Genomic DNA, 22,330 nt, shown 5'->3' with positions numbered 1-22,330 from the left:
GAAGTCCAGAACACTCTCAGTGAAGTAGGTGTATCTGTCTCTAAGTCAACAGTAAAGAGAAGACTCCATGAAAGTAAATACAAAGGGTTCACATCTAGATGCAAACCATTCATCAATTCCAAAAATAGACAGGCCAGAGTTAAATTTGCTGAAAAACACCTCATGAAGCCAGCTCAGTTCTGGAAAAGTATTCTATGGACAGATGAGACAAAGATCAACCTGTACCAGAATGATGGGAAGAAAAAAGTTTGGAGAAGAAAGGGAACGGCACATGATCCAAGGCACACCACATCCTCTGTAAAACATGGTGGAGGCAACGTGATGGCATGGGCATGCATGGCTTTCAATGGCACTGGGTCACTTGTGTTTATTGATGACATAACAGCAGACAAGAGTAGCCCGATGAATTCTGAAGTGTACCGGGATATACTTTCAGCCCAGATTCAGCCAAATGCCGCAAAGTTGATTGGACGGCGCTTCATAGTACAGATGGACAATGACCCCAAGCATACAGCCAAAGCTACCCAGGAGTTCATGAGTGCAAAAAAGTGGAACATTCTGCAATGGCCAAGTTAATCACCAGATCTTAACCCAATTGAGCATGCATTTCACTTGCTCAAATCCAGACTTAAGACGGAAAGACCCACAAACAAGCAAGACCTGAAGGCTGCGGCTGTAAAGGCCTGGCAAAGCATTAAGAAGGAGGAAACCCAGCGCTTGGTGATGTCCATGGGTTCCAGACTTAAGGCAGTGATTGCCTCCAAAGGATTCGCAACAAAATATTGAAAATAAAAATATTTTGTTTGGGTTTGGTTTATTTGTCCAATTACTTTTGACCTCCTAAAATGTGGAGTGTTTGTAAAGAAATGTGTACAATTCCTACAATTTCTATCAGATATTTTTGTTCAAACCTTCAAATTAAACGTTACAATCTGCACTTGAATTCTGTTGTAGAGGTTTCATTTCAAATCCAATGTGGTGGCATGCAGAGCCCAACTCGCGAAAATTGTGTCACTGTCCAAATATTTCTGGACCTAACTGTACATTGGTGTTGATTCTCGAATGGCCTGACATTGGTACTGGGTGTGATGGTGTGCTAGTGCACCTTTATGATAATACGTGTGGGGCTGTGATCAAACACCATATGTGTATTTTTTGTTTTTGTGTTTAGTATGTCACGTTTTTCAGTGACCCTGTTCACTCTTTAATCAACATATTAAATGTTAAGTTTTATTTTTATACTAGTGTCTCCTAGGAGACTTATGTGATTTAAGACCTTGCTGGTTGATATTCTCAGACTAGGGAGGTCCATGGTTATTGGACTCTCCCCAGCCTAAAAATAGCAGGATGCAGCCGCCCCAGAAGTGGCGCATCCATTAGATGCGCCAATCCTGGAGCTTCGCCCCAGCTCATCCCGCGCCCTGGTGCGGTGGCAAACGGGGTAATATATGGGGTTAATACCAGATGTGTAATGTCACCTGGCATCAAGCCATGGGGTTGGTGAGGTCAGGCGTCTATCAGATACCCGACATCACCAACCCAGTCAGTCATAAAAAAAAATAGACGACAAACACATTTTTATTTGAAAAAACACTCCCCAAAACATTCCCTCTTTAACCAATTTATTAGAAAGAAAAACAAATCCAGGTCTGGTGTAATCCAAGGGGTTGCCATGACGATCCACACTCTCCCAGTCAATGAAGAGCAGGATGTTCCCCATTGGCTGGGAGAGCAGTGCAGTGACCTGAGCTAACATCAATGGGTCAGCCCAGGTCACTGCAGGGGATGACAAGTGCTGCTGTCAGCGAGGTACGTTACCTGCGCTGATCTCCAGCACACTGACAGCCCCTGTCACTGAGTTCAATGACCGGCGCCTTCACACCAAGTATCGCGAGAGGCCCGTGACGTCACCGCTAGTCAGTCTCGGGTCGGAAGCGAGAGAAGGTGATGTGACAAGCGGCGGCCATGGAGGACAGTGACAGCGCTGAGGTCGGGACTTCATCACCGCAGGTAAGCCGAGCGGGACCGTGTGTGTGTGTGTGTGTGTGTGTGTGTGTGTGTGTGTGTGTGTGTGTGTGTGTGTGTGTGTGTGTGTGTGTGTGTGTGTGTGTGTGTGTGTGTGTACACATGCCGTGGGCAGGAGGGGGTGGAGCGAGCTGAGCGGGGAAGTGTGGGCTTCCTGCACGTAACTAGGATAAACATCGGGTTACTAACCAAAGCGCTTTGGTTGGATACCCGATGTTTATCTTGGTTACCAGCTTGTGGCAGGCTGCCAGCGATGGCTCCTGCACACTGTAGCTGTAAAAAGCCCTGCTTTTTGCTGCTAGAACCGTTCTTGAACGTATCTAGAACTATCGAGCTTTTGCAAAAAGCTCGAGTTCTAGTTCGATCTCGAACAGCCCCCAAAATCACTCGAGCCTAGAACTGGAGAACCTCGAACCTCGAACCGCGCTCAACTCTAGTGATCAGTCTCTCTCTTCCCCCTCCTGAGAGCTGCGAACACTCGTAACAAAGATAAATATCAGGTAACCAAGCAAAGCGCTTCTCTTAGTTACCCGATGTTTACGTTGGTTACGTGTGCAGGGAGCCCGGCTCCTAGCACCTACGGATGCTCGTAACCAATGTAAATATCGGGTATCCAAGCAAGTTACCCGAAGTTTACCTTGGTTACGAGCCTCCGCAGCTGTCAGAAGCCGGTTCCCAGTCTGTCACGTTCAGTTCCACTGACTCCCGATCACATGACTCCAATGCCCGCCCATAAACTTAAAGTGACAGGAGCCTGCAAAATAACATGCTTTTGCATGCGTTTTTTTTGCTGTAAAAGCAGAATCCGCTTTTACAGCAAAAAAACGTTCATGACGCATGTTAAAAAAAAACGTAGTGTGAAAGCAGCCTTAGAGAACAGTCAGTTGTGCAAAAAGTACTGAAACACTGAATATCCATGTGCATCAATAAGGTTAGAGGTCACATTAAGTTCACCTGAAAAGGTTAGAGGGCATTTTAGGATCATCCAGAAAATTCACCCAAAAGCCAAAATCCCCAACTTTTTGTGAGTAATATATGTTCAGGCTTTCAAATGTGTTATAACTGATCCAGGTTTCCAAAAATGCAGATTGGTTAAAGTTTTCAGACCATTCTTCAGGCGTTTTCAGCAGGGCTGTGGAGTCGGAGTCGGAGTCGTGGAGTCGGAGTCGGAGTCGGAGCTCATTTTGGTGGAGTCGGAGTCGGAGTCGGAGTCGGTATAAAATGCACCGACTCCGACTCCTAAAATATATAATAAATTGGGGACAGGAGTGCAATGCAGAATGTGCTGAATATTTTACTAAATAATAACATTTAGTATAATGCTTATATTTAAGTGAAACATTTATTGTAGTACAATGTGAACATCAGACATTTAATTGTTTTTATGATACAATAATCAAGATATTTGGATAGAACATAAAATATTTATTGGAATACAACTTTAGAACACAAAAAACTAATAAATTGTAAATATGTAATATATATATATATATATATATATATACACACAGTGTATATACACACACAAGATATATATGTAATCTACTGTATATTACATAGTGTATTACATATTTACAATTTATTACAGTTTTTTGTGTTCTAAAGTTGTATTCCAATAAATATATTTTATGTTCTATCCAAATATCTTGATTATTGTATCATAAAAATTATTAAATGTCTGATGTTCACATACACATATTCATGTACTACAATAAATTTTTCACCTAACTATAAGCAATATATGTAGGAGTCGGAGTCGGAGCCGGAGTCGGAGTCGGAGTCGGTGCAAGAGAATTTGAGGAGTCGGAGTCGGAGTCGGAGTCGAAGGTTTGGCTTACCGACTCCACAGCCCTGGTTTTCAGCTAGGAGGACGCTTTGTATGTTACAATAAAAGTAAAAGGGGGAAATCGGAGGGGGAGGAACACTCCAGTTTTACTCATTGCTTAATAGACTTGCAAATCTCCACAAATATAGTAAAAACTTGAAAAATAAAATAAAAAAAACAAAAATCTTAAAGTGAACCTCACAGCTGATATGATACAATGTTGTAGGTACATATAGGCTTCTAGGCTGTGTGCGCACGCTGAACTTTTGGCGCAGAAATTTTTGGCACCAAGAAGAAACAAAGAAGAAATGATCCAGCTTCCATATTTTTTTTCTATACAGTGTCTAATCATATCCTGTCCACCGCAATTAACTTGAGAACGGTGGCAGCTATAGGCATAGAAGTGGTGTCTAGGTATAGTAAAGTAGCCATGCGTTACGCAATGAAACCACATATAACGCCACCTGGTGGAAATCAACGGAGTTAGCATTTTTATCTTGAAAAACAGAACGAGATAGAGGAAAAAAAAAAGTTTATTAATAAATTGAAGGCCATCATCAATTCAATACGAATCGACACCTTGCATACAGAAATGCTATGATATGAAACCCATGACCCCTCCAAAACATTGAATGCTGGTCACGCATATGGCGCTCATTTAACTTTTATGCTCAAATGGCCACCGTCAGCTGCAATGCACATCTGGACTCTGGACAGCATACTGCATCTTGCTGAACATCGTGCAATATGGTGGGTGACACGTTTGCACAAGCATCTGTGATATGTCGTCGTAGGTCCTGCAATGTTGGTGGAGGGGTCGCATACATCTGCTGTTTGATGTGATCTCACAGAAAGAAGTAAAATGGAGGTCAGGTCAGGTGAGCGTGGAGGCCACGCCACACAGCCACCATACCCAATGACTTGTAGGAAGGTCTCCATGAGGTATCGTTTCACGTCCGCAGCCTTGTGAGTTTTACACGTTCTAATCATAGCATTTCTGTATGCAAGGTGTCGATTCATATTGAATTGATGATGCCCTACAACTTTGTAATTCACTTTTTTTCTCTATCTTGTTCCGTTTTTGAGATAAAAATGCCAACTCTTGTTTTCCACCAGGTGGCACAATAGGGGGTTTCATTGCGTAGCGCATGGCTACTTTACTATACCTAGACACCACTTCTATTCCAATAGCTGCCGCCGTTCAAGTTAATGGCGGTGGATAGGATATGGGTGGACACACTGTATAATAAAATTCACCTTTATTGGTAATTTATTTAAAATCATCCAAGAAAATATTGCATGATTCATGAGTAATATAGCAGGTCCATAGGAGTCGTAAGGCTCACACCAGACACGTTTCGAACGTAACGCTCTTAGACTTTGTGAAATCTGCATCTTGTGGCAGAAAAACGCAACAAACAACGCATGCTTTTTTTGTGTGAAATCAATGGCTGGAAGGACTACAAAACGCAGGAAAAAAAAAACAAATTAACATTTTGCAGATTTTTTTTCTGCACCTAAAACTGCAAGGAAAAAAAAAAAAAAAAAAAAAAAAAGAGCAACGTACGCAGAACACTTCAGAATGCTTATTCACTTTGCCGTTGATAAGGAAAATTATGGAAATTTGGACCACAAACTGCACCAAAACACGCAACAAAAACACTGCATGCACAAGGCCATAAAGTATGTTTATTTTTCCAAAACATTGCAGCTTTTCAGAAAGAATAGGAAAAAAGAAAAAAAAAAAACACGCGGAAAAAGACACTTCAGCAATCTGGCATTTACCACCTAATCTGATGGATATACTCTTTAAGTCCTTTAAAGCGTCTGTCACCACGTTTTTACCATCTGCCCTGCGGGTAGAATAAGGCCATGTTCACTCCCTGCATTTTTGCAGCCAAAATCTTCACTCTTGACAGTAAAAAAAAAAAAAAATGCTACATATAAAATAATGTGTGATTTGTCTACAATACTTAGTAATAAAATGATTTTTTATTCACCGAAACTGCCGCGCAAATGTTACGTTGCATTTTTTCTACTCTGGCATTGCTTGCTATGGGTGAAGATGCTGAAAACTGGTTAAAGAATTGACATGTTCCGGATTAAAAAAAAACAACAAAAAAAACTGCAGTTTTCAAATTCACTCGGGAAACAAAAAAAAAAAAAAGCTGTGTGTGCATGAGTTTTCTGAACCCTCAGCTTTTGCTGCTTTCACAGAAAAAAAAAAAAGCCACATGTGAACATAGCAAAACGCAGAGAGACCCCGATTCCAGTGATGTGTCCCTTACTAAGCTGCGTCCTTATAGTTTCGAATCAAAAGTAGACACTAAGCTGCCAATCAGTGGTGTGGGTGGTTATACAGGGCTTGTTATCGGGAAGATTAGCAGAATTGCAGAAAATAAAACTGTGATTTTAGGAAATGTTCAGCAGGAAGCCCAATAAGTAATACATCTCTGGAATCAGGGTCTGTGCCCCTGCACAAACCTTGGGACCCATTTCCTTAAAGGGAACCTGTCAGTTCCAATTTGAACCCAGAACCACGAGCAGTTCTGGGTGTATATTGCTATTCCCTGCTTAACAGTCCCTATATACACTAGCATAGATAAAGGGATCTTTAGAAAACGTATTTCTTATATCGTATGCTAATGAGCGCGGGGACTAGTCCCAAGGGCGTTGCTCCCCTGGCTAATCGACCCCATTAGCCGAAATCCAGCGTCAGATGGGATGGCGGCGGAGAGGTGAGTGAGATCTCCTGACGCTGCACATTCTTTAGCATGTCAGTACGCCCACAGGGGCTCATAGGGGCGTACTAACATGCTAATGGGGGCGACTGGCCGGAGAACTAACGCCCAGGGGGCTACTGCCCTCACTCATTAGCATACGGTAAAAAAGATCTTTAGAAATACTTTTTCTAAAGATCTCTTTATCTATGCTAGTGTATACAGGGACAGTCAGGCAGGGATTAGCAATATACACCCAGAACTGCTCATGGTTGTGGGTGCATATTGCACCTGACAGGTTCACTTTAAATAAGGCTATGTTTACACTAGAAAAATTATTTTTCTTAAGAAATTTCTTGAGTGAAGGATTAGCGCACCTGCGTTAAAAAACGCACCAATAACGCAGGTGCGTTTTTTTTCATGTTGGTCCCTGCGTTTTTTAATGCCTTTACAGCAATAAAGCACATTGAAAATGAAAAAAAGAAAAAAATAGATAATACAGAGATAAATATATGATAGATAGATAGAGGGATAGATAGATCGATAGATATTTAGGGGAATAGATCGATAATAGAGGGATATAGAAACAAAATAGATATTTAGGGGGATAGATAGATAGATAATAGAGGGATAGATATTCCAGCTTTATTTATGATGTTTCCCCCCACACATACTGCACTTCTCTCGTGTTCACATCAGCGGCCATGAGAAATGTCCTGTAGTTACCCGCAGCCTCGCTCAGGAGCCGCATTCAGCACTCGCTCCCTGACCGAGGCTGTGGAGAACTGTCACACGCGGCTGGAGCAGGGCTAGAAGCGCCACGGGACATCGCTGTGGATTACGTTGGAGCTGTGTGTTTCGGGGGGGTTAATAAACTGGAGAAAGATGGGCTTTGTCTTTTATTCAAAATAAAGGATTTTTCGGTGTGCGAGTGAGTTTCTTTACTTTCAGATTAGTGACGGCGTGTCACAGACGCTGCCATCACTAATCTTGGACTTAGCGGCAGCTATTGGCTGCCGTTAACTCTATATTACCTGGATTGCCCCCGCATCTCGGCATCTGGAAGAGCCGGGGACACTCCGGGACTCTCACATAATGGATGCGACACAGTCCCGGGGCAGCTGCGGGCTGATATTCTCGGCTGCGGGAGGGGGAGGGGGCATTAACCCTGTCCCTCACCCTCCCCAGCCTGAGAATAGCGGGTCGCCGCTGTGTGTATACCAGGCCGGAAGGTAAAAATACAGCGGCGCACACGCTTTTTTTTTTTTTCTCCTCTTCTTCCTCTTCTAGTGACATCACTTCCCTGCAAAACGCAGGGCAGGGATGTACACTATGTCCTGAAAACGCAAAATAACGTGGGTATAACACACGAATAACACACATCACTTGCTACCTGCGTTATTCCTGCGCTATTTCATGATTACATTACAGTCAATGGAGTGAAATAACGCAGTTAGCTGCAGAAAAGAAGTGACATGCTCATTCTTTTTCTTAAAAAAAATCTACTGAAAGAATTTTCTTAAGATAAAAACACAGTGCGCGCACAGCTAATTTTTTTCCCATAGGTTTTGCTGAGGAATGTCTGCAGAAAGGTTACAAGAATTTCTCAAGAAATTTCTGCAGCAAAAACGGACCAAAAACGCAGGTAAAATAACCGCAGTGTGTGAACATAGCCTGTTCTTTATACGCTTTTTTTCTTTCTTTAGAGCCACGTCTAAGTTTTGGCTAGAAAAAAACTGCACCAAGAGTAACGTGTGAATTCAATCTTCCCGCTGAGAAGACGCGGGGGCAGGATATGTGCAAGGCGTCTATTTCCATGCAAAGTACAACACCTGTACAAGAGTCCTGAAATAGCTGGCCCCATCTAAGCCGTTATTCACACTTCTGGTCCTGGTCTACATACACTGCAGTGGATCGAAATCACAGAGCAGGTGCCGAGCTTTTATAGTTTTCCTCCAAGTTCCACTCTTGGTTTCGCCGTACAAACACTGCAGTGTGAACGAGGCCTAATAATTATTGTACAGCTATAGTACAGGCGAGACTAAACACTTCACCAGTGGTAATGATATCACTATTTCCACCACACAGGCTCAGCAGACGACACAGGAAACATGCAATTCATAGGAAATGCTGAAAATTCTTTATTAATCGGGGGATCTATGGTGACAACTGCTCCGTAATTCTGTACTATGACAAGGGGCATGATTTAGAGCAGAGGCCAGGCTTCAAGCCCAATATCTAGCTCAGCACCATCATTAAAGCACAAACACGTCAGCAGATTCTCCAGATGCTAAATGGTGGCATCAAATTAGAGCCAGGAGGTTCCAGGCTCGGGCACACTGGTGTATAGCATCCGATGTGAGAATCAGATATGCCGATGACACTCAGCTCAGACTCTGCTGTGAGCGTGATCAGAGTCATTCACTGCGCTCCAGTTATCTCGCATTTGAGAATCGGATCACAGGTGCGGAGAAGAGAGTCATCTCTCCATTATGTGTTTCAGCATATATTGAGCTGCAAACCTATGACATTCGTGTGCAGTCCAATGTTACACACGAGCCCATAGACATCAATTCTCATCAGCAGCACGGTGGCTCAGTGGTTAGCACTGTTGCATTGCAGCGCTGGGGTCCTGGATTCAAATCCCCCCAAGGACAACATCTGCAAGGAGATTGTATGTCCTCCCGGTGATTGCGTGGGTTTCCTCCCACACTCCAAACACATACTGAAAAGGAAGTTAGATTGTGAGCCCCGATGGGGACAGTGATCATTAGGTCTGTACAGTGCTGTAGAATTAATGGTGCTATGTAAGTGAATAATAAAATACACAAACGAGTACTGTGGAACTTGTATGGTCCAGTGTCCGATGATGATTGATTGTAACAACTCCCATTATCCATACTTGTATGGGTCCTGGATGAGAGGTGGGGGGGGGGGGGGGTGTCTTATAAAAGAGGATTTTTTTTTCCATATCTTCTGGGCTATGGGGTGTGTGCTGCCCGCAAGATAACCCTGCCTCCAGTCTTCATTATACAGTGTTCTTCTTGCCCTTCTCTTCCCTGGTGTCCCTGTGACATCAGGTGCTCGGCCGGAAATTGTGCGCCTGCGCATTCTGCCTGCCATACATACCCTACACTGTGAAGCAGCGGTGACTCCCTTGTGCCCACAGAGGGGCAAAACAGTGCAGGGAGGGATGGCAGGCATAATGCGCAGGCACAAGATTTCCAGCTGCGTACCTGATGTCACAGGGACACCAGGGAAGAGAAGGGGAGGAGAAATCCTGTATAATGAACACTGGAGGCAGCTGTATCCTCCAGGCAGCACACACCCAACTAGCCCAGAAGATGGAATATATAAAAGAGGGGTTTTGCCAAACAACCCTTCATACAAGACATACAGGTATGGCAAATGTCACCTTTATGCCATCTGTGTGCCCATATTACAAAAAAAAAAAAAAAAAAAAAAGTGACATTCCTTTTAAAGGGCATACTGGGAGCTATAGATTCAGGCAATACAAATGTATATGGGTCTGACCCAACAACTAATGTACCATGTACCACTGAGGCTTGGGGTGCTGCGTTTCCGTGCCGCTGAGGCTTGGGGTGCTGCGTTTCCGTGCCGCTGAGGCTTGGGGTGCTGCGTGTCCGTACCGCTGAGGGTTGTCCTGCTGCGTGTCCGTACCGCTGAGGGTTGTCCTGCTGCGTGTCCGTACCGCTGAGGGTTGTCATGCTGCGTGTCCGTACCGCTGAGGGTTGTCATGCCGAGTGTCCGTACCGCTGAGGGTTGTCATGCCGAGTGTCCGTACCGCTGAGGGTTGTCATGCCGAGTGTCCGTACCGCTGAGGGTCGTCATGCTGAGTGTCCGTACCGCTGAGGGTCGTCATGCTGAGTGTCCGTACCGCTGAGGGTTGTCATGCTGAGTGTCCGTACCGCTGAGGGTCGTCATGCTGAGTGTCCGTACCGCTGAGGGTTGTCATGCTGAGTGTCCGTACCGCTGAGGGTTGTCATGCCGCGTTTCCGTATCGCTGAGGGTCGTCATGCTGAGTGTCTGTACCGCTGAGGGTTGTCATGCTGAGTGTCCGTACCGCTGAGGGTTGTCATGCCGCGTTTCCGTATCGCTGAGGGTTGTCATGCCGCGTTTCCGTATCGCTGAGGGTTGTCATGCCGCGTTTCCGTATCGATGTTGGTTTCTAGTGATGTATTCTTGTTCTGTTATTGGTACTGCTCTTGTACACATGAAACAATCCATATCTTGTAAAATTACAAGTTACGGATTGTTAAAAGGCCATGGTAATCAAGTGTTGTGCTGTTTGACAAGTTAAGGGTTACAATGTTAATTATCTCAGGAACATTAAAGGGGTGTGAAAAGTTTGTGACGAGTCTGCAGTCCCTCTGTGTGACTTCTCAATTCTCTCAGTATGCGCACTGCACGCTGTCAGGATTCTGTGGTAATGAGGGGGTCAGGAAACCACAAGTATAAAATTTGCATAAACGCAGTCATGTGCCGACTAGACTTGCATGGCCTTGCTACATGAAAATGAGTTGAGCGAGGCTGGACATGTCCAGTCGGAATGTGGTCAGAAGGAAAATTACATACTTATACTCACATGACCACTGCACAGGAGAATCTTAGTGTGCAGTGTATGAGCTGTGAGAATTCAGAAGTCTGCAGTCACAGAGTAACTGCCGACTTTCATCTAAAATCTAAACAACCCCTTTCATTTTAACAATAAGCACTGTAGCATGCCAAGCTTAACAGTGTAATATACCCACTGTCAGGATTCAGCTCTGCTTGCTGGTTCCAGCAGTCATCACATGACCACTCCAGTCATGTGACAACTGGCTTTTCTCAGTTTTTCTCTGAACATTGAGAGAATGAGGAGGAGGAGCTCGCTGCCATGTGACATGTGCAGATCGCAAATGAACGAGCGGCCATATAACCACTATTCACACCACTTGAAACTGAATTCAATTCAAATTCAAACTGAATTCTTGCACCGGGTGCCAGAAAACCTAGATACACCTCTGGCTTCTGCCACGTCTTTTGGTAGGAGAAAGACAGTAAGTGATATTTTTCCTAAACACCTCCCTCCCAGCAGTAATAAGAAATCAGACTCCTGTTTCTAAAAGGGGAAGCACCCAGCCTAATACAATCATTATAAATACTGTAGGAGTTGTGGGCCCCCCATTCCTACAGTCATGCTTCCCCTTCTAGTATTGCGGGGAGTTCAATGCTGAGATCTTCACTGAAGACAGATTTATCCTCAGAGTTGAGAATCTTGATAATGACTGATCAATTCTGGCAGAGAATGAAGCGAATTCTTTTTATAAGAAATATTACCAAGTTTCCTCTTTTAAATGTGTACTATTGGTTTAATTTGACTCATTGAAATCAAAACGTTTACACTTTAATAAGCACTCCCACTAACATTTTTCTGGTTTGTTTGTATATATGGATGTAATGTAGTGTGATAATGTACTCCCCTATCGCCGCTCTCTCCAGAGTCCAGCATTGGCCCTCTGCTTTTCTCAGTGACATCACTGCACATGAGACCTGGCGGCTCACTCTATTCTCTTTGTGGGAGTCTGAAGTGTCTTTTAGGCTGGAGTCACTAGTATGGCATCTGATGTGAAAGCATTGGATGCAATATGCTAGGGACCCTCGGCTCAGACTCTGCTGTAAGCGTGAGCAGAGTGTCATTATACTGTGATTCGATCTTGTGACCCCCCCATCTCCTCCATTGTCAGTTTGTGCATATATCGCACTGCACTTGGATGTCATCCGAGTGCAGTCTGATCTTTCATTCATAGACTTGTATGGGTGCAAGTCATGAAGTCATGAGAGACTAGCAGATAATTGCAGCATGCTGTGGATTTTTTCCTCAGTTTGATTAGGGCTGAGGAAAAACTCGCAGATCCGCGCTGTAGCATGGTCTTTACATGGGACCGTGCAATGTGAGATTCTCGCATTGCCCTCATGCAAGTCATATGCCAGTGTGACTATACCTTTACAATGTATGTCTATGCGTCCTCGCTCTGAGGCTCCATAGACTTTCATTGTATGTCTCTTCCATGTCACACAGAGCGCAGCATGACCCGGCCAGTCCGCAGAGTGGTGATATCACCGACAAGCGGTAGTATGTTAGTGGGAGTGCTTCTTAAAGTCCATGTTCCCATGTGTGAAAACGCTGATTTATTTTCCCCTGCTTTTTTTTTTTTTTTTTTTTTTATATCTACAACAAAATGTGCAATAGCAGTGTCCGGAGTCTTCCTAGGCGATGCTTCTTCGGGAAACCACTGGCAGACTTTATTCTGAGGCGGCTTTGCAGTTCTTGCCACCTGCATCTCTCATCCTATATTGTGAGATACAGAGAGCTGGCGGCTTCCCAGTGGAAGACCCTTAAGAAGGAGGATGTCACTTCATTTAAGCGCTTCAGAGTTTCCAAAAACTGAAGAAGTAGTTAAAAGTAATGACATAGAAGGTGCACAGCATTGCCGTTTTGACATTGCTGTGTGTTAGGCCAGTTTCAGACATCTGTGTTTCAGGTACGTGTGGCATCCGTTTTAAACACAGATGCCACACGTACCCATGTTATTATTTGCTGTTAATCACACGTTCGTGCTTTCACACGGACCATGTGACCTGTCATGACTCTGCACGCACACACGCAGCGCAAGTCCGTTTTTTCTCCGGCAGCACGGGTGTCACATGGATTGCACACTGATGTGATCCGTGTGACAAGTACCGGTGAAAACACAGGTCTTTTTAATAAAAATATTTTCTATATTTACCTGTATCCAGTGGTGCTGTCTCCAGCTCCTGACCCCGGCTCATTATACTCACTGAATATTCACTGCAGTGAGGAGCTGGAAGCCAGAGCATCGCTGGGGACTTCAATCACGGGGACCGCATCGCTGGGTGAGTATATTGGTGTGTGTGTGTGTGTGTGTGTGTGTGTGTGTGTGTGTGTTTTCAGTGTATACATGCATGTGGGCTGTGTGTGTCTCCTATGTGTGTATATCTAGTGTGTGTGTGTCTGTTGAGAACCTGGAAGCCGGAACATCGCGGGGACAATATCGGGGACTCACCACAATTCCCAATGAACTCTGATGAACCTGTGAAGCTGTAGAGCGGGTGTCATCAGGATGTAATCAGCGTTCATTGGGAACTCCAATGACCTCCTGGATGTCATTGTGCTTGCAGAATACTCACCTGTCCCCGCGGTGCTGTACCCAGTGCAGTCCCCAGAGCTGCTACAGCTTTTAGGTCCTGAGTGCAGTGAATAATCGATGAATATAATGAGCAGCGGTCAGGAGCGGGAGGCAGCAGAGCCGGAGAAAGCAGGTTAATATGCAAAATCGTTTTATTTCACAGACCTGTGTTTTCTCCAGTACCTATCACACGTATACAAAAACGGATGTCACACGTGTGACCATAACCATGCGTGTGACTGGTACCTGATTAAACACGGACGCCTGAAACCGGCCTAATGCTCATTTTATGGAGCACTTTTACAGCCAGATTCTTTTTTGTTCTTCATGTGGACAGCACATGGCCTTCACACTAATGGCATCCATGTACTTTTCACAGACTGATAAAAACTTGTTTAAGTTATTTTCAGTCAAGACCAAAAACAGATCAGAAGGAAAAAAAAAAAAATATCACAATAATTGGTACATGTTGCATGAAATCCTGAAAATCATGACATGAAAAATGGAAGCCTGGGTGAGGCCTATATATTCTCCAAACGTTAAAAAAGTTCATTAGTCTAAGACGCCCCTAGAATCACACAACACGTAGATATCACAGAACCACATGGAGGAGTCTAGTGATGGTCAGGGCAGCCACATCGTGTCTGTACCACCCTACTCACAATAGGCCTGACCAGTCCGTACTGCAAATCACAGTTATTGAAAGGTACAAAAACGAGTCTTACAAGCATATACGGCCTGAGCCGCCATGGAGCCCTATCCAAAGGCTGGGGTCAAATGCACACACACATACACTGCCTCATTGAATAACACGGGTCTGTTTTTATTTGATTGCACTTGTCCAATCTCTACGCTCCTGTCAGAGAGCCCTTTGGGTATCGTTCACAGTTTTATAGACAGAAAAATCCAAGCAAAAAAAAAACACTTTGGGAATGTTTTTGACACTTTTAGATTTTGGCTAAAGGACACGGCAAGTAAAACGGAGCAAGTGGAAAGTGAAAAAAAAAAATTGCATTCCACTTGGACCAATGTTACTCTGTGGGGGTCGAAGAAGAAGAAATCACTAACAGTTCCCAAGCAAAAGCGCTGCTAAAACGCTCAAAACCCCACCATGGCGTCACCTCAGCCCGGCCAGTGACTTGCATGGGAAAGTGTCATGAAGAGAACGCCTGAAGAATGCGGGGCTCACCTGTACAGGATGGTGAGATGGGGAGGCGGCTGCCCCTGCACACAGAGGGGGCACAGAGGCGCCATGGTGGTTATTTCGGGGTCTGCTGGCCATTGTGGGCACATACAGGGCAGCACTGGGTTTGCACGGTGTCATCAGGCTGCTATACCCCGGCAGGTTGGCATTGTACGCCCATCACTGGGAGTACTGACCGCCAACTCCAAACCATCCCCCTGTAGGCTACAAAAACCGCTGGAGTCTCTGAGCCGCGTCCACATACTAGAGCAGTGCAGCGCCGCACGCTGGGAGTTGTAGTGCCCTCAGCACAGCTAGTCCGGAGCACTGATGAAGTTCCCTGCACCCCCTAGAGCCCGCCATCACTGCCCGTTACCACCACTGTCCCGACCATTGCGCTCTCACCTGCGACCTCCGGAGCTCCCGCCAGCACCGTGCACATCCCGGTCACCGCGCCGCTGCTGAGCCAACTGCGGAGAGCACATCACTTCCCGAGCCGCTATCAGCCCCGCCCACCGAGGTATGAGCCACGCCCATAGTCAGGCAGTCCCACCCACTGAGGTTTCAGGCCCTGTAAACGGAGCAGTGCAGAGTCCCGCCCACAGAGGGATAGGCCCCGCCCACAGAGGTAAGTGCAGTAATTTTGTCCACTGATGTCTCAGGCCGCGCCCACTTCGCCATGCAGCCCCGCCCCGCTGATGTCCCAGGCCGCGCCGACTTAGGCTAGGCACGCACGTTGCTTTTTAGCTGCTTTTTTGCTGCTTTTTCAACTGCAGCGTTTAATGCCAAAATGGATGTGTTCTGCTTTTCAAGCAAAGTCTATGGGAATTTGGGTTTCTTGTCCGCACTATGCAGTTCAAAAAGGTGCCTTTTTGTGGCAGAAATTTGGTCAAAAACTCAGCTTTTCAGTGCAAAACCCAAATGGCAAAAACAACTGACATGTGAATTGTTTTTGCCATTTGGGTTTTGCACTGCAAAGCTGAGTTTTTGCCCAAATTTCTGCCACAAAAAGGCACCTTTTTGAACTGCAAAGTGCGGACAAGAAACCCAAATTCCCATAGACTTTGCTTGAAAAGCAGAACACAACCATTTTGGCATTAAACGCTGCAGTTGAAAAAGCAGCAAAAAAGCAGGTAAAAAGAAACGTGGGGACCTAGCCTTAGGCTATGTGCGCACGTTGCGTTTTTTTTCCGCGGAAACGCTTCGTTTTGAACTGCAGCGTTACTGCATGCGTTCAGCTTCCCCAGCAAAGTCTATAAGAAAGCAGAAAAATCAATGCACACGCTGCGTTTGTAAACGCAGCATTTTGGATGCCCAAAATCGCTGTGGAAAAAAAGCAGCATGTCACTTCTTTTGTGCGTTGTAGCTGCGTTCTCCACCCATTGAAATCAATGATGTTGGTCAGAACGCAACCAAAATGCACTTGGACTGCATTTTTGTTGCGTTCCGCATGCTTTAAAGGCAAGTCTTTTCAGTCTCTCTCTGTCAATCTCTGTCTGGATGTCGGTGAATCTCCCTCTGTCTGTCGGTCGGTCTCTTTCTCTGTCAGTTGGTCGCTCTGTCTGTCTCTCTCTCTCTCTGTCGGTCGGTCGGTCTCTCTGTCTGTCTGTCCCTCTCTCTGTCGGTCAGTCTCCCCCCCCCCTCTCTCATACTCACCATTCCCCGATCACCAGCGCGGCGCTGCACGGCATTCACACTGCTCCGGCGGCTTTTCCTCTTTTGAAAATGCCGGTCGCTCATTATTCAATCTCGTATTCCCTGCTTTCCCCGCCCACCGGCGCCTATTATTGGTTGCAGTCAGACACGCCCCCACGCTGAGTGACAGCTGTCTCACTGCAACCAATCACAGCCACAGGTGGGCGGGTCTATATCGTGCAGTAAAATAAATAAATAAATAATTAAAAAAAACGACGTGCGGTCCCCCCCCAATTTTGATACCAGCCAAGATAAAGCCACATGGCTGAAGGCTGGTATTCTCAGGATGGGGAGCGCCACGTTATGGGGAGCACCCCAGCCTAACAATATCAGCCAGGAGCCGCCCGGAATTGCCGCATCCATTACATGCGACAGTCCCGGGACTTTACCCGGCTCATCCCGAATTACCCTGGTGCGGTGGAAATCGGGGTAATAAGGGGTTAATGTCAGCAGCCCATAGCTGCCACTAAGTCCTAGGTTAATCATGACAGGTGTCTCCCCGAGATACCTTCCATAATTAACCTGTAAGTGAAAGTAAATAAACACATACACCCGAAAAAATCATTTATTTGGAATAAAAGACAAAAAAACACCCTCTTTCACCACTTTATTAAAATTCCCAAATACCCCTCCAGGTCTAGCGTAATCCAGAGGTCCTGCGACGCATCCAGGTCTGCTACATGAAGCTGAAAGGAGCGGCAGTAGAACACCTCCGCTCCTGTGAGCTCCACGCAGCAACTGAAGCGAATCACGCTGTCAGTGGGGACGTCACTGAGGTAATGCCGGTGTGTGTGCGGTGATGATGAGGACTGTAGTGTCGGGATGTGTGCGGAGATGTCGGCGGTAATGTCGGGATGTGGGCGGTAATGTCGGGACGTGTGCGGGGATGTCGGCGGTAATGTCAGGATGTGTCCGAGGATGTCGGGTTGTGTGCGAGGATGTCGGCGGTAATGTCAGGATGTATGCGGGGATGTCGGGATGTGTGCGGGGATGTCGGCGGTAATGTCAGGATGTGTGCGGGGATGTCGGCGGTAATGTCAGGATGTGTGCGTGGATGTCGGGATGTGTGCGGGGATGTCGGCGGTAATGTCAGGATGTGTTCGGGGATGTCGGCGGTAATATCGGGGTGTGTGCGGGAATGTCGGGTTGTGTGCGGGGATGTCGGCGGTAATGTCGGGATGTGTGCGGGGATGTCGGGGGTAATGTCGGGACGTGTGCGGGGATGTCAGTGGTAATGTCAGGATGTGTGCTGGAATGTTGGTTTGTGTTCGGGGATGTCGGCGGTAATGTCGGGATGTGTGCGGGGATGTCGGCGGTAATGTCGGGATGTGGGCGGTAATGTCGGGATGTGTGCGGGGATGTCGGGATGTGTGCGGGGATGACGGCGGTAATGTCAGGATGTGTGCGGGGATGTCGGCGGTAATGTCAGGATGTGTGCGGGGATGTCGGGATGTGTGTGGGGATGTCGGCGGTATTGTCGGGATGTGGGCGGTAATGTCGGGATGTGTGTGGGGATGTCGGGATGTGTGCGGGGATGTCGGCGGTAATGTCAGGATGTGTGCGGGGATGTCGGCGGTAATGTCAGGATGTGTGCGGGGATGTCGGCAGTAATGTCAGGATGTGTGCAGGGATGTCGGGATGTGTGCGGGGATGTCGGCGGTAATGTCAGGATGTGGGCGGTAATGTCGGGATGTGTGCGGGGATGTCGGGGGTAATGTCGGGATGTGTGCGGGGATGTCGGCGGTAATGTCAGGATGTGTGCTGGGAAGTCGGCAGTAATGTCAGGATGTGTGCTGGGAAGTCGGCAGTAATGTCAGGATGTGTGCGGGGATGTCGGCAGTAATGTCAGGATGTGTGCGGGGATGTCAGGATGTGTGCGGGGATGTCAGGATGTGTGCGGGGATGTCAGGATGTGTGCTGGGATGTCGGCGGTAATGTCAGGATGTGTGCGGGGATGTCGGCGGTAATATCGGGGGGTGTGCGGGAATGTCGGGATGTGTGCGGGGATGTCGGCGGTAATGTTGGGATGTGCGCGGTAATGTCGGGATGTGTGCGGGGATGTCGGTGGTAATGTCAGGATGTGTGCGGGGATGTCGATGGTAATGTCAGGATGTGTGCGGGGATGTCGGCAGTAATGTCAGGATGTGTGCGGGGATGCCAGGATGTGTGCGGGGATGTCGGGATGTGTGCGGGGATGTCGGCGGTAATGTCAGGATGTGTGCGGGGATGCCGGGATGTGTGAGGGGATGTCGGCGGTAATGTCAGGATGTGTGCGGGGATGTCGGCGGTAATATCGGGGGGTGTGCGGGAATGTGGGCGGTAATGTCGGGATGTGTGCGGGGATGTCGGGGGTAAAGTCGGGATGTGGGCGGTAATGTCGGGATGTGTGCGGGGATGTCGGCGGTAATGTCAGGATGTGTGCGGGGATGTCGGCGGTAATATCGGGGGGTGTGCGGGGATGTCGGGAAGTGTGTGGGGATGTCGGCGGTAATATCGGGATGTGGGCGGTAATGTCGGGATGTGTGTGGGGATGTCGGGATGTGTGCGGGGATGTCGGTGGTAATGTCAGGATGTGTGCGGGGATGTCGGCGGTAATGTCAGGATGTGTGCGGGGATGTCGGCAGTGATGTCAGGATGTGTGCGGGGATGTCAGGATGTGTGCGGGGATGTCGGGATGTATGCGGGGATGTTGGCGGTAATGTCAGGATGTGTGCGGGGATGTCGGGATGTGTGAGGGGATGTCGGCGGTAATGTCAGGATGTGTGTGGGGATGTCGGCGGTAATATCGGGGGGTGTGCGGGAATGTGGGCGGTAATGTCAGGATGTGTGCGGGGATGTCGGCGGTAATGTCAGGATGTGTGCTGGGAAGTCGGCAGTAATGTCAGGATGTGTGCGGGGATGTCAGGATGTGTGCGGGAATGTCGGCGGTAATGTCAGGATGTGTGCGGGGATGTAAGGATGTGTGCGGGAATGTCGGGAAGTGTGTGGGGATGTCGGCGGTAATGTCGGGATGTGGGCGGGGATGTCGGCGGTAATGTCAGGATGTGTGCGGGGATGTCAGGATGTGTGCGGGGATGTCGGGATGTGTGTGGGGATGTCGGCGGTAATGTCAGGATGTGTGTGGGGATGTGGGCGGTAATGTCGGGATGTGTGCGGGGATGTCGGTGGTAATGTCAGGATGTGTGTGGGGATGTGGGCGGTAATGTCGGGATGTGTGTGGGGATGTCGGCGGTAATGTCAGGATGTGTGTGGGGATGTGGGCGGTAATGTCGGGATGTGTGCGGGGATGTCGGTGGTAATGTCAGGATGTGTGCGGGGATGTCGGCGGTAATGTCAGGATGTGTGCGGGGATGTCGGCGGTAATGTCAGGATGTGTGCGGGGATGTCGGCAGTAATGTCAGGATGTGTGCAGGGATGTCAGGATGTGTGCGGGGATGTTGGGATGTGTGCGGGGATGTCGGCGGTAATGTCAGGATGTGTGCGGGGATGTCGGGATGTGTGAGGGGATGTCGGCGGTAATGTCAGGATGTGTGCAGGGATGTCGGCGGTAATATCGGGGGGTGTGCGGGAATGTCGGGTTGTGTGCGGGGATGTCGGCGGTAATGTCGGGATGTGTGCGGGGATGTCGGGGGTAAAGTCGGGATGTGGGCGGTAATGTCGGGATGTGTGCGGGGATGTCGGCGGTAATGTCAGTATGTGTGCTGGGAAGTCGGCAGTAATGTCAGGATGTGTGCTGGGAAGTCGGCAGTAATGTCAGGATGTGTGCGGGGATGTCAGGATGTGTGCGGGGATGTCGGCGGTAACGTCAGGATGTGTGCGGGGATGTCGGCGGTAATATCGGGGGGTGTGCGGGAATGTCGGGAAGTGTGGGGATGTCGGCGGTAATGTCGGGATGTGTGCGGGGATGTCGGGATGTGTGCGGGGATGTCGGTGGTAATGTCAGGATGTGTGCGGGGATGTCGGCGGTAATGTCAGGATGTGTGCGGGGATGTCGGCAGTAATGTCAGGATGTGTGCGGGGATGTCAGGATGTGTGCGGGGATGTCGGCGGTAATGTCAGGATGTGTGCGGGGATGTCGGGATATGTGATGGGATGTCGGCGGTAATGTCGGGATGTGTGCGGGGATGTCGGCGGTAATATCGGAGGGTGTGCGGGAATGTCGGGTTGTGTGCAGGGATGTCGGCGGTAATGTCGGGGGGTGTGCGGGAATGTCGGGAAGTGTGTGGGGATGTGGGCGGTAATGTCGGGATGTGGGCGGTAATGTCGGGATGTGTGCGGGGATGTCGGGATGTGTGCGGGGATGTCGGTGGTAATGTCAGGATGTGTGCGGGGATGTCGGCGGTAATGTCAGGATGTGTGCGGGGATGTCGGCAGTAATGTCAGGATGTATGCGGGGATGTCAGGATGTGTGCGGGGATGTCGGCGGTAATGTCAGGATGTGTGCGGGGATGTCGGGATGTGTGACGGGATGTTGGCGGTAATGTCGGGATGTGTGCGGGGATGTCGGCGGTAATATCGGAGGGTGTGCAGGAATGTTGGGTTGTGTGCAGGCATGTCGGCGGTAATGTCGGGATGTGGCCGGTAATGTCGGGATGTGTGCGGGGATGTCGTCGGTAATATCAGAGGGTGTGCGGGAATGTCGGGATGTGTGCGGGGATGTCGGGGGTAAAGTCGGGATGTGGGCGGTAATGTCGGGATGTGTGCGGGGATATCGGCGGTAATGTCAGGATGTGTGCTGGGAAGTCGGCAGTAATGTCAGGATGTGTGCTGGAAAGTCGGCAGTAATGTCAGGATGTGTGCGGGGATGTCAGGATGTGTGCGGGGATGTCAGGATGTGTGCGGGGATGTCGGCGGTAATGTCAGGATGTGTGCGGAGATGTCGGCGGTAATATCGGGGGGTGTGCAGTAATGTCGGGAAGTGTGTGGGGATGTCGGCGGTAATGTCGGGATGTGGGCGGTAATGTCGGGATGTGTGCGGAGATGTCGGCGGTAATGTCGGGATGTGGGCGGTAATGTTGGGACGTGTGCGGGGTTGTTGGCGGTAATGTCGGGATGTGTGCGGTGATGTAGGAACGTGTGCGGGGTTGTCGGCGGTAATGTCGGGATGTGTGCGGGGATGTCGGCGGTAATATCGGAGGGTGTGCGGGAATGTCGGGTTGTGTGCAGGGATGTCGGCGGTAATGTCGGGGGGTGTGCGGGAATGTCGGGAAGTGTGTGGGGATGTGGGCGGTAATGTCGGGATGTGGGCGGTAATGTCGGGATGTGTGCGGGGATGTCGGGATGTGTGCGGGGATGTCGGTGGTAATGTCAGGATGTGTGCGGGGATGTCGGCGGTAATGTCAGGATGTGTGCGGGGATGTCGGCAGTAATGTCAGGATGTATGCGGGGATGTCAGGATGTGTGCGGGGATGTCGGCGGTAATGTCAGGATGTGTGCGGGGATGTCGGGATGTGTGACGGGATGTTGGCGGTAATGTCGGGATGTGTGCGGGGATGTCGGCGGTAATATCGGAGGGTGTGCAGGAATGTTGGGTTGTGTGCAGGCATGTCGGCGGTAATGTCGGGATGTGGCCGGTAATGTCGGGATGTGTGCGGGGATGTCGTCGGTAATATCAGAGGGTGTGCGGGAATGTCGAGATGTGTGCGGGGATGTCGGGGGTAAAGTCGGGATG

At 48.4% G+C, this 22,330-nt stretch overlaps 1 protein-coding gene across 3 annotated transcripts in view; it reads right to left on the bottom strand.

Moving 5' to 3' along the window:
• RAB27A (RAB27A, member RAS oncogene family) overlaps positions 1-15,460 on the bottom strand; it is a 125,442-nt gene extending 109,982 nt beyond the window's left edge. For all 3 annotated transcript variants that reach the window (XM_075345761.1, XM_075345766.1, XM_075345762.1), the window contains exon 1: positions 15,370-15,460. The gene's annotated coding sequence lies outside the window, so the exon portion shown is untranslated. The remainder of the gene's footprint in view (positions 1-15,369) is intronic.
• Between the last annotated feature and the right edge of the window lie 6,870 nt (positions 15,461-22,330).

The sequence above is a fragment of the Anomaloglossus baeobatrachus genome, chromosome 4 (genome assembly GCF_048569485.1).
Source record: "Anomaloglossus baeobatrachus isolate aAnoBae1 chromosome 4, aAnoBae1.hap1, whole genome shotgun sequence".
Taxonomy (NCBI): Eukaryota; Metazoa; Chordata; class Amphibia; order Anura; family Aromobatidae; genus Anomaloglossus; species Anomaloglossus baeobatrachus.
Note: the sequence above shows the minus strand (reverse complement) of the source record. Positions and strands in the feature narration are given on the sequence as shown.